At 41.5% G+C, this 16,729-nt stretch overlaps 1 long non-coding RNA gene across 1 annotated transcript in view; it reads right to left on the reverse strand.

Annotated features, from left to right (window-relative positions):
- LOC136447636 (uncharacterized) overlaps nt 1-12,108 on the reverse strand; it is a 37,669-nt gene extending 25,561 nt beyond the window's left edge. Inside the window, exon 1 of the long non-coding RNA XR_010757767.1 lies at nt 11,979-12,108. This is a non-coding gene — a long non-coding RNA (uncharacterized lncRNA). The remainder of the gene's footprint in view (nt 1-11,978) is intronic.
- Between the last annotated feature and the right edge of the window lie 4,621 nt (nt 12,109-16,729).

The raw sequence follows: 16,729 nt of genomic DNA on the forward strand, positions 1-16,729 counted from the left end.
TTGACTATGGTTGGGTTGACTTCTTTTTTGAAGGCAGTGGAAAATGAAGTGACCCACGTTTTGTATCGTATGAGTTGGTTGGTTGATTTTAGTAGAAAGATGGATTTTTGTAAATTATTCAAATGATGAAAGCTAGGAGAATTTATGGAAGCTGTTTTATTTCAATTTTAAAACCGTGCGGACAGAGCCAATGGAAAGAAATATCAACTCTTTAAAAAGAAAAATGCATGGCCTGTACGTTTTTCTCCGCCTGTTTAGCGCCGTGTTTACATGTATATATACAGGGGTCTGTGATGAAAAACAGTGCTAGGGTCATACCAAATTGGGTATACCCATTATCGTCTACTTGAGTCTTTCTCCTTCTAGCGCTCTACTTGAAGAACACATGTTATAATAAAATGTACCCCATTTGCCAGCGTATTTGGTGCAATTATCCGGCTGGTGCAATTATGCGAAATTGCCCAGCTGGACCGGTAGTACACTGTTTCATACAGGAGGTGAATAGTTTATAACGTTAAACCTCGGTGTGCTGCATGAACTTGTTAGTGCCCATTTAGATGTTAGAAAGCTTTCGTTATACAGGTACAGTGCGGTAACACCGAAGATTCCACCTCTTGTTAGGGCCACGTTCCGATGTATTAAAACACTAGTAAATTTCAAATTCTCAGGAAAGACATCTCAGGACACAGTGAGTGAAATCAGAGAGGCCCCTGTCATGGACAGATTAGACTGTGTACATCATCGTAGTGAATAACTGTACAATGGACTGTACTACGTATCCAGTGGGTGTCACTGATCTAAGTCGTCGTTAAAAGAATGTGACAGATGATAACGTCAGCACAGTACCGTCAAAAGCGACTGCTATGTCCGTCCACGCGTCTGTAGCCCTTGCCGAGTCGCTGTGCGGTTTCCGACTCATCGGATCTGAGAACTGCGACTACATGTACGTTAAGACGCCGGTCTTTTATTATTGCAGCAGTATGTGACTATATAGCGCTGTCGCGAACCTCAAACCGCCGACAACACCCCATGTCATTAGTCTGTATAACGCAAACTCCAGCTGTCCGGGGGTTTCTCTCCCCTCCCCTCCCCGCGAGGTGGTTACAGGGCCGCGAGCGGTCACAAGAGGCTTGATTGAATTCAGGCTACCCATGTCATCCTTAACGCGAAATCAAATCCCCGCGAACTTCAATACATTCACAGTAATAAGACAGTGTACAGGTTTATTGAATACAGCATGCTGTCTGCCATAACGCAATACCGCCTTTGGCAGGCGTGCGTCTTTTTATGGTGACGACACGCCCCGTGACCCACTCAGGACCTCCCATACGATCGCTATCAACGTGATTGTCAATGGAGACCACCTTCATTTGTTAGTGAAAACAATTTTAGACATATTGGCAGTATTGTGCCTCTACAACGGCACTTATCGGCTCATTTGTACCGCGTTTGCCGATTTTTAGCGCACCTTTTTAGTTAACTTGTCGAGGATTTTTTAAACATTTTGGTGCAGTTATCCTACATTGGTGACAATGCGCCGTGCAGATATGCGGAGTCACTAACAATGCAGTGAATGGGAACCGGTTTGGGATTTGAGGATTCGGTGCAGTTAAATGGAATGTGCTTTTATCCGAGGTGCAATTAAGTGGCTTCTACTGTACATCATGAATTGTTCAAAGTAGTCTACAGACAAATGGTAGTAAAGTCACAATGTTTGTCCCACCGCTTGCTTGACACGATTAAAGTAAATAATGTTGTACAGACAATTTCAACAGCGCAGAGCAGCACGCGAAGTTCAAGTGATAAACGCACGGCAATTATGTTTTGACGTGCGAAAATGTTGTGTAGATGAGGGGGTCGTTGTGTTGTATCAAACCTTCCTCAAAACTGACAAGAGTTTCAAACCTAAAATCGCTATATATGCATAGTTTGAATATCCAAGAGGGGTTAACGTCAGCTACTTTTAGTAGATGCTACCTATTGGTTGAGTTAGAAATAACTGATGAAATACGCGGTGTCGACTTACATATGAAATACACCATGCATGACCCTTCTAGGTAACTTGTTGTCGACTTCATAATCATAATTTATGAGGAAATGCTACAATAGCCTTCTTTGCAAAGATAAGACTTGCATACATGTATTCCACATATTGTCAGACTGTTACATTCCTTGCTCTACTAGACGAGTGCGCCACCCGCATGTAAACTTTCTGCGAAACCTACTCAGTACCCGTACTGCGAACGCTTAAGTGCAATTATAGTTTTTAATCGCTTCAAACTTAAGATTATATCATAAGCTACACTTAGACTATTTAATGTGTTTGTATTTCATGATTTTAACGCATCATTAATGTGGAACAGAGCTGTTGTGATGTCTGTACATCAATTCAGCCATGTATGGCTGCAAGGTGTTGGACAAGGATTACTTCAATAAAATAAAACCATTGTATGTTACGAGTAAGTCGTTGTATTGGAGATCTCTTCACGCTCATTTTCTGAGTGGTGGATATATGGCCAACGGAATTATGTTTAAAGTAGACGTTTAATATATAGATGCAAAGGTAAGGTAAGGGTAGTCCCATAGGCATTTTGAGGCCGTAGGGTCAGTGGGTTGTTATCCACTGTGTCTAGGCAAGGACATTATATAGGACAGAGTTTATAATAGTGCACGGTATTGGAATGCGGGACACAGTAGCTTTTACCAGGCTCCACGGGTCGCTGAAAAAATCGTAGAAATTGACCAAATAGACGGATAACATACCAGAGAAGTAAGTCCGCTATAGAAGTTACAGTTTGCGAGCTCGTGGATGGCATATTGGACCATCTCTCCGTAGCCGACTAACTTATCATACTATTCACCCTACTATTTTTCCAGCCATCCGCGGGGCCTGGTAGAGGCTAGAGCACAGTCCGTTTACTTCCACCGCCTTTTCCCACCGCCTTTTCCCACCGCCTTTTCCCCAACCGAAGTCAGGTACTAGTGAGTGAGCACTGATGCTTATCGTACAGACATTGGATCGCTTGTCAAAATCATTATGGTAGTAACTTTCCATTGCGTACTCAGTTTTAACATGTGTGTAACATGTTTGTTTACCGTTATCTTCATACAGTTGGTGGAGAAATGTTTGAATATACACATCTGACAGTCTTTTCCTTAACAATATACAAATAGAATTAAATTGTTGTCTACCCTAGAGTTATCATAATTCCACGGGCAAGAGTAACTGTTATCATCGCATATTTCTTTTACATGATCGAGCCAATTTTTCTTACAATTGTTAACAGGTACATTTTGTTGGTAGAGTAGTTATTTGCAAAGGTTGTGAAGAGTATTTTTACTGTCTATGAAGCTCATTTCATTAACACTTTCAGATTTTGAACAGGTAGCACTGCACTTCCACAATTGCAACTTACTCACAGCGGCTGAATTCTACAATGATATTCACTTACTCACAGCGGCTGAATTCTACAATGATATTCACTTACTCACAGCGGCTGAATTCTACAATGATATTCACTTACTCACAGCGGCTGAATTCTACAATGATATTCACTTACTCACAGCGGCTGAATTCTAGAAATGATAACTCTACAACTACAGTGCAAGTCGGGAAAGAAACGTCACACCGATGTGCAGGAATAGAATTAGCCAAAAGAATGAGTTCAAGCATTAGAACAACTCTCACCCCGCCATTTTTACTGCATTCTATCGAATCGACTGACTGCCCATCAAGCAACTTAATAACACACAGTCACACGCTATGCAAATTGTACGTATAGCCTCTACCAGGCCCGGGAATGGCTGAGAAAATAGTACATATTGGCCAAATAAAGTGAATAGTATGCCAAGGGAGTCAGCTACGGAGAGAGGGTCCAATATGCCATCCTAGGATAGGCAAACTGTACCCTAATAGGACTATAGCACACTAACTCCTCTTGCATGTTTTTCTGTCTATTTGGCCAATTTCTACTCTTTCCAGCCACCTCTGGAGCCTTGCCTGAGAGGCTACGTCCAGCCGTGTTTTTCTTCGCATCGAATTGCCTTGTAGGGCATAGGAAAAATGTTGTGTTTCCGGCCGGTTACACGACCGATCCTACCAAAACCTACCGACCTTGCTTTTTCTTAGGTTGACAGCTGGCAAGGGGCATAGAATTATTTCTTCTTACATCTGAGTGATGACATACGAAAGACTTCCTTTATTTCACACTTTTCAGAATAGAGCTTTGAACCGTTGAGGTAGGAATGTGTAGTAAAAATTCTACTTCTTTGTTAAGTTTTTGATATACTTCTGTTTTATATCTGTGTAATTACAAAATATAAATATGAACATTTTAATGTTGAAAATACCAGCGGCTGTTGCTTTTTACATTGCTAGACTATATTTGTTGAATCACTTCGGCCGATATGGAAAAAAAGAAAGATAAGAGAATTCCTAACTACCGACACTATTTTTTTAAGGACAATAGCCAGAAACACAACATTTTTGGCGTAAGGATATCAGTCTCCTGTGGCTGGAGAAGCTAGTTAGTCTTTTGTAACCATCTGAGGGGACGCCCACATTCAAAGTTGAACATTTGTTTAACTTTATCACAATTCATAAATGGACATAGGGTTTTCAGAAAAAGCTAATATTAAACCACACTGGGTGAATTACTGTTGAGGGCAAATGTCTGCAGATGTTCAAACTGTACGAGGCGAAGAGTTCACTCTCCTTATGCACTGCGAACAAGCACAGACCTGTTGCCAGCGTTGATGCACGGACCTCATTAGATATCTCCAAATGACAATCAGAGCAGGGAAGTTATACATACTCTCTTTAGTAAGAGTTAGGTATGTTATGGTTCATGTGTGATGAGCCGTTCGGTGTGATCAAGGGCTGATTTGGAACCTGGTTCAGATGGATACAGCTAGACATCTTCTGTAACTCCAAGTAGATGTAATCTCGGGCTCATGCTGGTTTTGATACTCCAGTACTGCACTTGAAATTGTAATGCTAAAAAATAGTATCAAAATAGGCGAAAAACATCAACTAGAACTAGCTAGAAGATTGTATCTTCTTCAAGTTGATGCACTTTTCTTACAAGTAGTTATAGACAGACATTTATGGCTACAACGCATCAAAAGGATACAAGACTGAAGCAGACAACTGCTACTTTTGCACACTGAATTTTAATCTGGGTGTATCCGCTTAACGTATCATTGAGAGGTGCACATTCAAACCTGGGGGTTTCCAGTCGATAAATTGAAGTAGCAAAACTTAACCACTTACAGTTTTGGATAGAGCTTGCTGATACATATGAAAGAAACTTGTGGAATCGAGTAGGCCATACAATCTAGGCGCTTTTATTAAGAGCATTACCAAACAGGCTTTTCAATGCTTTATGCTAATAACACAAATATGTACCATTGTTTTATATCATTAACATTTTTATTTACATCTAAAGGAAACGATTCAATGCTGAAAAATATGTTTTGAACATTACACAACATGACAACTCACTCTTAACGCGTACGGCAGCATTAGCATGCTTGAAAGAATTGGCAATCCATTTATCGTAATGAAGGTGGTGGCACTTTAATGAAATCATAACCGTATGTGTAATCTGTAATGTGATGAAATATCATATTGCAATCAGTATATTTTCTACTTTATGTTAATCTACCCGTGGTCGGTAAATGAAGATGTCGGGCACTGTCGCCAAACGACTTGTGAATTAAATGTTCCTGGAGATTTTTAAATGTCCTTATCGACTTAAGTTCATTTTCTCATATAGGACCGGTTGGATGATTTGATCGCCTTAAAAAAACTGAACCATCACTGCTCAACACTTAGGTTGAGGGGTCAAAAACAAGGGTGATGTCCGGCACGGCATTCTATTAGCCTCTACCAGGCCCCGCGGATGGCTGGCAAAATAGTAGAAATTGGCCAAATAGAGTTGATAGTATGCTAAGGGAGTCGGCTATGGAGAGAGGGTCCAATATGCCATCCTAACGGAGCCTGCAAGTGAAACCCTGGCAAATATTCTCCCTAGCTATAGCCGGCGTAGTTAGTCTGGTAGAGACTAGCATTCTAGGAGGAAGAATAAAACCCGAAGGAGTGCTGCAGGAAAATACCACGACACATGCACACGATAAGCAACGCATATTTCAAACCCGAGGAAATGTTCCAACAAATCTGGAGACATTTTAAGATGGAATGAGATTACGACTTAATCAGCAAATTGCCACTTGATCCACCTGTACAGCTTCATTCGACAAAGTGAGATTTACAACAATACCCAGTGTGTACTACATGCTCGTTTTAGGAGTAATTTTCCAGTTTCATTGATATCAACTCTAACATATACGACATAATTCCACCAGGGTACATAATTCCGCCACCCTGAAAAGATATGTCCAAACAAACCTCCAACCCAACGTCCACCAGTGTAATGCATTCCTGTATATCTAAACTGTGCATGGCTGCGGCTTGTTGTGCAAATCGTTTGCGGCGTTTATTATTATCATTATTGCTTTATACATCTTACTAATGGTTGGAGTTTTCTTTGTCCTTTGTGCCACTAGAGTACTGTAAAAAATCCCTGCATGTTCTGCGTTAGCTAGCATACGTAACGAGTTAAGGGGGTATCTGACTGGACTGCGCAAAATAGACCGATTCCATAGCCCCGGCCACCTACGTCAAAACGCAGAATTGGAAAATAAAAACATAAAGATGAATTCTTTGTATTCGTTACTGGCCTGGAGGTATAAATTAGAAAAATAACCTATAGTATACCTGCTAACCATTTTCTTCCCCCTCAAACAGAAGTAAAACATTGATACAATCAACAATGCATATGCATTCTATATGAAATGATATTGTGCTTATTTTGTACCAGACCTTGAACATATCTCTTGCCCCATGAATTTGTAATTATAGACAAGATTTTAAGATTAATTTGCAGAAAACGACTTCCATTTGTGTCTGGAAAAGGCAAAATGCTTCAGCTTCCCCCTCCCGAGAGGGGGATCCCCCACCGGACCTCCGCCCTGCCATATGGACTGTACATGTGCTTGTAGCGGGAGAAGGTCTCTGGTACGTCCATGCCCCCATGGATGTACGTAGAACATTTTAGCAGTCAATCTTCTATGCAACGTTTTGACGATATGTGCGTTCATTTTGGGGGAAGCGCTGATATGCGATTTTCAACATATCGTGGCCTGGGGCCAAGTTCCGAAGTTGTGCAGGAGAAATCGTATTTGCCGCCTCCCAAAAAATGAACAAAAAATGAATGAAGACCTTTATTGCACACTTCTGCCACACTTGGCTAAGTACAGGTCACAACAAAACAAAATAACAAGTACAGTTAACGGATACAAAAAGAATATGACTATCTTTAGATAAATTCTACTTCTCCTCGCTTTTCGGTTATAGTAGATATAAAAGAACAGACAGAACAGCCCCACCTTTGTTGTCGTTATGTATTTCTTTTAGAAACGTTTGGAAGTAACGTTAAATGTCTTTTATCCGCTGACCAATGGAACTAACAATTTGTAACGTATTTGTACTATATGAAATTGGAAGATGCCATAAGAAAGCAAACTCGCTCTCCTCTAAAGACTTACGTATTCCTGTCGCCCAACATTTAACTCCAGATTTGTCTAGATCTAACTGGCAGCAGAAAGCATCTGCTTGAAAACTGTCGGCTGGCACATTCTGGCCGCGGAATAAAACGCAAAGCAGGCCTTTCTATTAGCCTTATTTGCAGGCCTCCCGGGCGGCGCCGGCGATAATTTTTTGGGGGGAGGTGGTGATCGCGCGCTCATTCGCGATTTTCAAGTTATCGGGCCAGGGTCTTTTGCTGGGGAACCCGTATTGCTGGAGATCTCGTATTGCCGCCTATTGATACGGGTTCCCCAGGCAGCAATACGGGTTCCCCAGGCAGCAACAGACCTTGCCCCGATAAGTTGAAAATCGTGAATCAGCGCCCCCCCCCGTCACACACACACACACACACACACACACACACACACACACACACACACACACACACACTCACACACAAACACACACACACACACACACACACACACACACACACAAATTGTGGCCGGCGCCGCCCGGGAGTACTCTCCAAGCAGAGGCTTTCTACTTTGTCATTTATTTTTGTCTCTTATGGGTTTGAAGAGACATAACAGAAATGACAAAGTAGAAAGCCCGACTAAAGCGCATCGAAACACCTCGGAACCCGCCGGAACCCCTCCTCTGCTTGGACAGTAGAGACTACCTTCCTACGGGGGTACTGATCGTAGAATTCGGCAAAACAAGGAATAATTGGCCAGGACTGCCGCCCAGGAGAGTATACGGAAATGTTAACATTTCCCTCTGCGCGCGGCCGGTCAGCCTATTTGATAGCCAAACTCACCTGGTAAATCATTCTCCTTATCATAGTATCAGTCTGTTAGAGACTAGGGGAGGAGGAAATGTTAACCTCACCGTGGACTGACTCCCCTGGCCAAGACAAGGTAGGTTTAATTGGTGCGGCGGCACTCTTCTATATTTCCACCCGGAGTATATTCACCCGTCCCCTCAAAGAACAAAGTCATGTTAAATAGTTTTATACGTATCTTGTTGACGTATATGCAGATGAGCTATATACCTTACCGAGCTTGTTAATCGATACGAAAGTGCGTGTTCTAGTGTAGCTATTCTAACATTGTGTGCAAGCTGTAGATGTGAGACTTTGTATAGATTAAAAGGTCTATTTCTGGTCACATGAGTCTCTTGGCTAATCATGATAGCTACCTAGATATTGGTAAACATGTTTCCAAGTTAACGAAACCCGTGGACGTGTAAATTTCTGAAAATACATGGTGCCCCGCCCCATATCCAAGGCAACGGTAATGTGTCAATCCCAACAATTATTTTGACCGTCCACAATGTGTTTTTTCAAGCAGAAATTCTCTATTCTAGGCTAATTTATTATTGTATCTAAAAGTTGTAAGGATTTTAAAGAATTATTTGGTAAAATGAAGTTCAACAGAACACATAAGAGCCTTCATCTAAATCACAGGACCACTGTGACACGTCTAGTCGACCATTGGTATCAATACACATCTCTGTTGATAGGGAGGTGTGAACAAGGTGTGAAAGAGGTCCCCGTCGAGTTAATCCTCGACGCAGGTTAAGATAAGGACTTAATCCCCGACGCAGGTTAAGATAAGGACTTAATCCCCGTCGCAGGTTAAGATAAGGACTTAATCACCGTCGCAGGTTAAGATAAGGACTTAATCACCGTCGCAGGTTAAGATAAGGACTTAATCCCCGACGAAGGTTAATCCTCGACGTAGTTTAAAGGACCGACGTAGTTTAAGGTCCGACGGAGTTTATGGTCCGACGGTGCTATAAGGCCCGACGGAGTTGAAAGCTCCGACGTAGTTATAAAGCGACCGACGGCATCAGACGACGTCGGAAGCTGTATTAGATCGCCAACGCACAGTTATTCCGTCGGGTTGCAAAATCGAAGTTTTAGGGCGTAAACTACACCTAAGCCACCATCAAATCATATCGGCATATCACTTGGGAAAGGTTAATAACACGATAAGAATGAATTGAAGGTCGCCAAGCCCATCGTTACATCGATGAATATGAAATATCTTACGACTCTGGGAAACTATTAATTCTTTGATGGCAAGAGACTGGCAAGAAACTCTTCTCAAGTTCTTGTAGATGAGAAAGTTACTGTTCCTAGTACAACTACTGTCTACCTTTATTTCTGCTCATACCATTTGGTCAGTCCACGGGTAGGGGCTTTACATTCCGATGGGGACCCGTATCTAAGGAAGGCAATTAAACCTAACCTCCACCAGGCCTTCCTACGGGGGTACGGATCGCAGAAATCGGCAAAAAAAGGAATAATTGGCCAGGAGAGTCCACGGTAAGGTTAACATCTCCCCCTCGGAGCCTGCAAATGAATCCTATGGTGGCCAAACCATCATGGCAAATATCCTCCCTATAGCCGGCGTAGTTAGTCTGGTAGAGACTAGATACAACCTGGGATAGCGCACGCTCTGGTTGGTCCCTTCTGTTCCTTGTATAATCTGCTCCCAACGTAATCGTTCGCCTTCTGTGAATCCTTCAAACATAAGCCGTCCCTTAGGCCGACAGGTATCAGCAGACAAGATCTCAAGAAGACGTTGATTAACAACGAACGTCTCCAGGCGTGGTGACAAAACATTAACCATCCTTTAAGTCGTAGGCGGGCATCTTTCAAGATCTTCAGTCTCATGCGTAGGGACTTAAATCATACTTCGTCCTTTATATTCGGATTTATCACTGTTGCTTGTCGTGATTCGGCTCACTCATCTAGTCTTCTGTCCCCTGGCTCAAAACCATAGACGTTATATGTTTCAGTAATTGATCTTACAGCGCGTTTACGTCGGTAGTTAGAGGTGTTACATTAACCGTTTGTCTTGATTTGCAGTTTAGCCCACTTCTTCATGGTCTTGATTATCCCAAATTAACCGGAATGATTATAATTCAACTTTCACAGGCGGAAATAAGGACTACTGTGGCGCCTTTGGGATAATGTCATCTTGTTTAGCTCCAGACAAAATAGGTGAAGGTAGAACCTGGAGCTAAACCGTGATGACACTCAGGCTACATTGGGGACACCACTGTACGTGAAGAACCGTCATACTGACAAAAAAATCCATACGTTTTCTCAGCTGATGACACTGTGATGTAACGTTACACATCTTTTGAAAACGGAGAGTTAGTACGATGATGTCCCCCTACAATTGATGACTTTTAAATTTTCTGTTCGACTGGGAAAAGCATCCTTTTAACGGATATAACGGCCTTAAGACGGATCATGTATGCCCGCTGTGTTGACACGCAGCGCATTAGAGTCTCACGCCTTCCGTTTTGGCAGCGGGGATACATTTCTAGTTAGCGGGCCCGGTGGAATACTCAGGTGAAGAGGTACAACATGTACACGAATTACAATCAGGTGTGTTACGCCGAAGGGCGGTTACACGGGCTATACAAAACAGATACTTCAAAACAGATACTTCAAATGTGTTTTTGTTATCAGCGACACATTGAGGAAAGCACTGCTCAGTATGAAATAGTCTCAAACATACATATATGTTTATCTTTAACTTGAACATAAGTGAAATAGAAAACGCAGTTAGGTATCACTGCTCTTTTTACACAAATTATTGAATGTAGGAAAGTACTATTGCGATGTTTCTCTTAAGATTTTGCGTAGAGTTTTTAAGTCAAAATCTGGGGCGTCAAATCCGGGACGATCTGTTGACGATTGTGAAAATCACTATCTACTTGACTGAACGTATACATCTTCGGTAATGAATAGTATTTTCAGTAGTTTTCTTTCGTATTCTTCATATCATACTCCTACCTACCATGATGATTATCTATGCTTACATCTGTCCTTGGTGCTGAATGCTGTTACTTTGCCAGTTGTTGAGCAATATCTACACCAATAATACTCCTCCTACTGAGCGGCATTAACAAACAAATGTTCCTACTCTTCCTACCAATCTTACACTGATATAATACGCTCCTGTCCTTGGTACTGAATGGCAGTCACTCAAATCAAGCCGCAAAAATCAGAACCGAAAATTGCCATCGCTTTCTATCTACAAAGCATTAGCCTAAGTGTCATCCTTATTAGTTCCAGGGCCCCCGTACTGGGAGTGCTTTAGCTAACAAGGGTGACACTCAGGCTAACAATACATAGCATGTACTTAATAACGAATGGACGAAATAGCTGCTGTTAGACTACGTAGCATTTGAAAGGAAAGCATGGTTCTTTTTTAGCGCAATGGCTTTTGTTTTAATGTAAGCTTGAGCACCTTTGCTTAGAGAAAGAGCTAACGGGTTATCTATAACAGATAAATTGTACCACTTAACAACATCTATAGGTGCACACGGTTTCCAGTTAAGTAATAGAAAAAAGCGCAAAACTTACCTGATGAAGGGGATACAGGATCTTCTTCTTCGTTGTCTTCTTCTTTTTCTGGTTCGTCCGCTCGTGTCTGTTCGGTCGGCGAGGATTTCTGGAGTGGCACACCGGATCAGACGACTTTTTATTCCATCGCCACGCCCCCAGACCCCGTGACGTCAACGAGGTTGCCATGAAGCTACACGCGCTACGTCCACCTGGGATTGGCCGCGGAAAGCTTTGATGTCGCCGACAGGATACTCGTTTTTCTTATTTGATGAAGAACAACTACGTGACCAAATGTTACGATACCAGGACGTGCGTTCGTGACCCAGAGAAGAGTCACAGAGAATTTTCAAGCGTTGCTAAACTTTTTCTGTTCCTGTATACTTACAGTAAGCCAGCGCCCTATCATATAGAGACTGCTGCTAAGCTAAGGAATGGTATCAATGCATAGAAAAAAAAAATAGTACCATCGCCTTCGTTTACGATAGAGCCATTCCAACGCTTGCAGCAAAGCTTTGGTGTGGTTGATCTAGACTCTAGATATGTCACAAACGATCACTACATAACGGCGACATAAAACAGTCGTATGGATCAAACAGAAAGTCCCCTATCCTTCGTTATAGGTTGAATTACATGTTTCCCAGGTTGTGCTTCTTTGCAAAAGCTGCAATTTTCAGCTACAAGATTTGACATTCGGTGTTTAACTTAGATTTTTGTCCCAGATCAAATGCAGAATGACGTTCACATTTTTCTAGTTTAGATAAATAGATCCTTGAGGGGAATGCTTCGAGGGATTACAAAACTTTGAAAATTCCCATACGGTATGAAAGAATGAAAAGCAGTTGCGTATTAAGAGGATTTTCCACAATGCCTATACAATTCTTATTCCCAGATCGTCAAGGATTTAGAGCATGTCTGCTTTGTTGTGTCACTGGTTCATAATTTATTTATTTATTTATCTATTTATTGGTTCAGCATGTACATGCCAGGGTTGCCCAACTAGCCGGAGACTATTACTAAGGGCGAACCCATGTGCGGTCATAGGATTGTAGATATAATTCAATAATGGTTCATAATTCAATAGATGAAGTTCAGGGCCGTTCCCCACGCGTAGAAAGCCCAAGAAAAGCAAGTGGTAATGCGTCTAAATTCGCGTTGTCATGCATTGACAAACCTAGAAATGTTTGTATTTTTAGAAACGAAGTCGTGAAACATCTTGATACAGCTGAGGGGGATCATGGTCAAAACCAGTGTTACTTTTTTTTTAATGATCTCGCTCAATGCAAGGCCGTAAGGGGCCACCTCTCGGCATTGAACTAATTGAACTAATGTGGCATAGGTGAGAGACAGCGGTGTGTGTTTGTTTTGAAGGTTTGTAGGTTATAATCGGGGGGAAAGCAGTGGGCTGGGAGGGAGTTCCAAAGTTTTGCAGTTCGTGGAAAAAAGCTGTTACTGTAAAATGACTTTGAGGCTGGTAGTTGTACAGTATAGTGGTGTGAGACTGTGAGAAACGGGTTAACGTTAAAAGTGACTGAGCTTCGGGGTTGCTCAAACCATTGAGTTGTTTAGATTTACTTAGGTTAAAACCTGTTGGAAGTTTGGCACTACTCTGGGGCGCTTCACTCCGAACCCTTGCGTCATAGGTCTTGCACATCACACGGCCGGGTTGGTTAAGTTGGATTTATTTTAGTCAGAGTACGTTTCTGAAAAGAAACGGTAAATAATGATACGCCCTGGGACTGAGGGTGTTAAGACACGAATGCTTGATAAACATTGCTCGAGGATGGGGATAATGGAAAAGTTTGTTAAAAGTAGAAAGAGTAGCCACTTAACAGGTTACGAGAACTTTATGGAAAGTGCAAAAGTCTTGTATTGCTTTCGGCCAACTGTCTACAATGTACGCACGTCTGACGTGTAAAGTGTTTCTTTCTATCACAAATGACCTTCTCCGGAGACTCTATTTTCACTGTAACCTTTAGGATATCTTTACGAGATTTCTCCCACGCACTGTAGACGCTAACGTTAGATATAATATTAACTTTGCTGTAGTATTTGCTTATCAGTCAATCGCGGAGGATTCGGGAAATAAGATGGCGAATGGATGAATTGTCTAGAACAATTCTTATTTAATTTTCAAAGAAAATAGCTTTTGGTTACTAGCAACGGTTTCGTTCAGAGACATATGCTAAATTTCTGAGGTAGTTTAGGGCAACAACCTTGATATATCCTCGCTTAACGACTTCAAGGACACTTGGGCCGATTGGGCGTCTTCTTAATTATAATGCTGCAAGGTGAATACATCGAGATGCATGCTGCCGCTTACGATCAACTTGAGACCGATGACTAAGTGATGTGCCTTTGGCTTCCATTTCTTGTTTGTAGTTCAAGGATATCTAATCAAGAACATCATGATTATATTTCTAACCTTTTAGAATCAAGAGTCTTAGCCTGGAGCCTTGTTAGCTTTGGTCGCGACGTTGGCAGGGAACCAAAGCTAAGGCTGGACTCCAGGCTATAAGAGTACATGTATACCAATCTTAAGCTGGTATTCTGTATACAAAAATCGCTATCGGTTGGCCTAAATGCATAGATACTAGTGTTACAGCTTTATTTGCATTTCACGATTAAATCAGATAATGTAAGGATCTCACCTACTTTCGTTTCATAGTATAAAGATAAGACTTTTTTTATGGTTCTCTTAAGTGATAAATTGCTTCTTAAAGAATGTTTACGGAAAAATGCAAATCAGTATTCTGGATTACACGTTCATTTGACCAGTTCCACCAGGGAGTGCTCGTTTGCTCTAATAAGTTGAATCGTGATGAATTATAAGTTTCCGCCACGTTTGATCCTTCCTTTGAACTACGGGAGTGCGCCTGAAGACTGTAGAGAGAGACTGGTTGTAGAAGGCTCATGAGTATCACTTCGTGACAGAAACAGAATACCAAGATAAAAGCTTTTCAAATGGGGGCATGTGAGTATAGCTCCGGACACACATACGGTCATACCAGCTTTCACTCTATTATGTGCATTACACCATGTATGTCTGATATATTTATTACCTTCGCGACGAATGGTTTCGTCGAGAAGGTTATGCGACGGTGCTTGTCTGTGTGTCTGTTAGTGAACAGAATAAGTCGAGAACGCCTGGATGGTTTGTTGTCGTAGTTGGTGTGTCGGTGTGTATGTGGCAAATCTCAAGATGATTAGATTTTGGGCGAAGTGTTTTGCATAATTAACGAGAAAAGTGTAAAAATGTGTTCAATTGTATGCTTTACTATGCGTTCTGGTTGCGACGGGGATATTGATACGGGTAGATTGGGGGCAAAGTTGGTCATGAGGGGTCATGAGGGGTCATGAGGCAGGCAGGAAACTGTCAGTTACATGTACTGCAGCTGCCAGGGACAAATTGGCTATCAGCCAGCTGTTGGGCAGATACAAGAGATAGGCTTGCCCATGCAGTAATGCTTTAAAGCACTAAAACAAGGGCTCAGAAAAGGATTCACCTTAATTGCAAGCCCCAAAAATTCTTATGCACCAGAAAGCCACATCTGTCTACTTTAGAATCATGCAAAGAAAATAGACAGTTGACCAGCTCGTTCTCTCGTAACAGCTGACAGACGAAAACAATCGTCAACTTTGACCTACTCCCAGCCTGGAAGAGTCCACTCGGAGCATGTGAAACCAAACCACAAAGATATCTCCTTACACCAATTAAAAGACTGAAACATACAAATTTTGACCAAAGTTGGATATACACGGCCTTATATGAGTAAGAACAGTCATTAATGCAGTGCCACAGCATGGGAATACCGAGCATGTCTGTGTGTCTGTTAGTGAACACGATAAGTCGAGAATTCTTGGAAGGATTGTCTTGGTATTTGGTATGTTGGTAGGTCTCGATGAAACCTGAAAATGATTAGATTTTGGGCCCCCTATCGGCTTGTTACGGTACTGCAGCGGAACTTCATGTTATGATATCTCGTGTTGTGGACATGCTATGGAACTGATTTTTAAGTGGTAGATAGCTCGTTGGGCAGAGAGTAAGTGGTATAGGCTTGGGCCCCCTAGCAACTTTTTTGGAACTGCAGGGGTAGGTTTTGCTTCAGACTTTGAAAGGGAATAACTCAAGAAGGGCTTGATGGAAGGTCATGATTTTTTGCATGTACATAGCTTGAGTGATGATGTACATGATTGGATACTTATTATGCAAATCAGTAACTAATTTGCATAATTAATGAGGAAAGTTTATACATTCATCAATTTCCATGATAGGACTCGCAAACATGTGACATATGTAACTGAGGAAGAGAGAAATATTAATAGATATCAGCTATGCAAATGAGAACCTCATTTACATAATCAATGAGAAAATAATATAACTCGAGATGGGCTTGATGGATGGTCATGATTTTTGGTATGTAGATAGCTTATGTGATGCTTTGTATGATTGGATGATAATTATGCAAATCAGATTATAATTAATGAGGCAATTTTAAAAACCTGCTGTGTTCCATGATATGACTATTCAAATATGTGACATTTGTAACTGAGGAAGAGAGGAATGTCAATAGATAGAAATTATGCAAATGTAGGCCTAATTTGCATAATTCATGAGAAACTACTATCATTCCATACTAGTAAATAACGGCAATTTCATACTTGTTGCATTTAGAAGTTGTGTGAATGTGAACACCATTGAATCAAATTATGCTAATAAGGAGCTTATTTGCATTATTGATGAAAAATGTTAGCATAACCTTCTTTGTTAA

This window comes from Branchiostoma lanceolatum, chromosome 1, assembly GCF_035083965.1.
Source record: "Branchiostoma lanceolatum isolate klBraLanc5 chromosome 1, klBraLanc5.hap2, whole genome shotgun sequence".
NCBI lineage: Eukaryota > Metazoa > Chordata > Leptocardii > Amphioxiformes > Branchiostomatidae > Branchiostoma > Branchiostoma lanceolatum.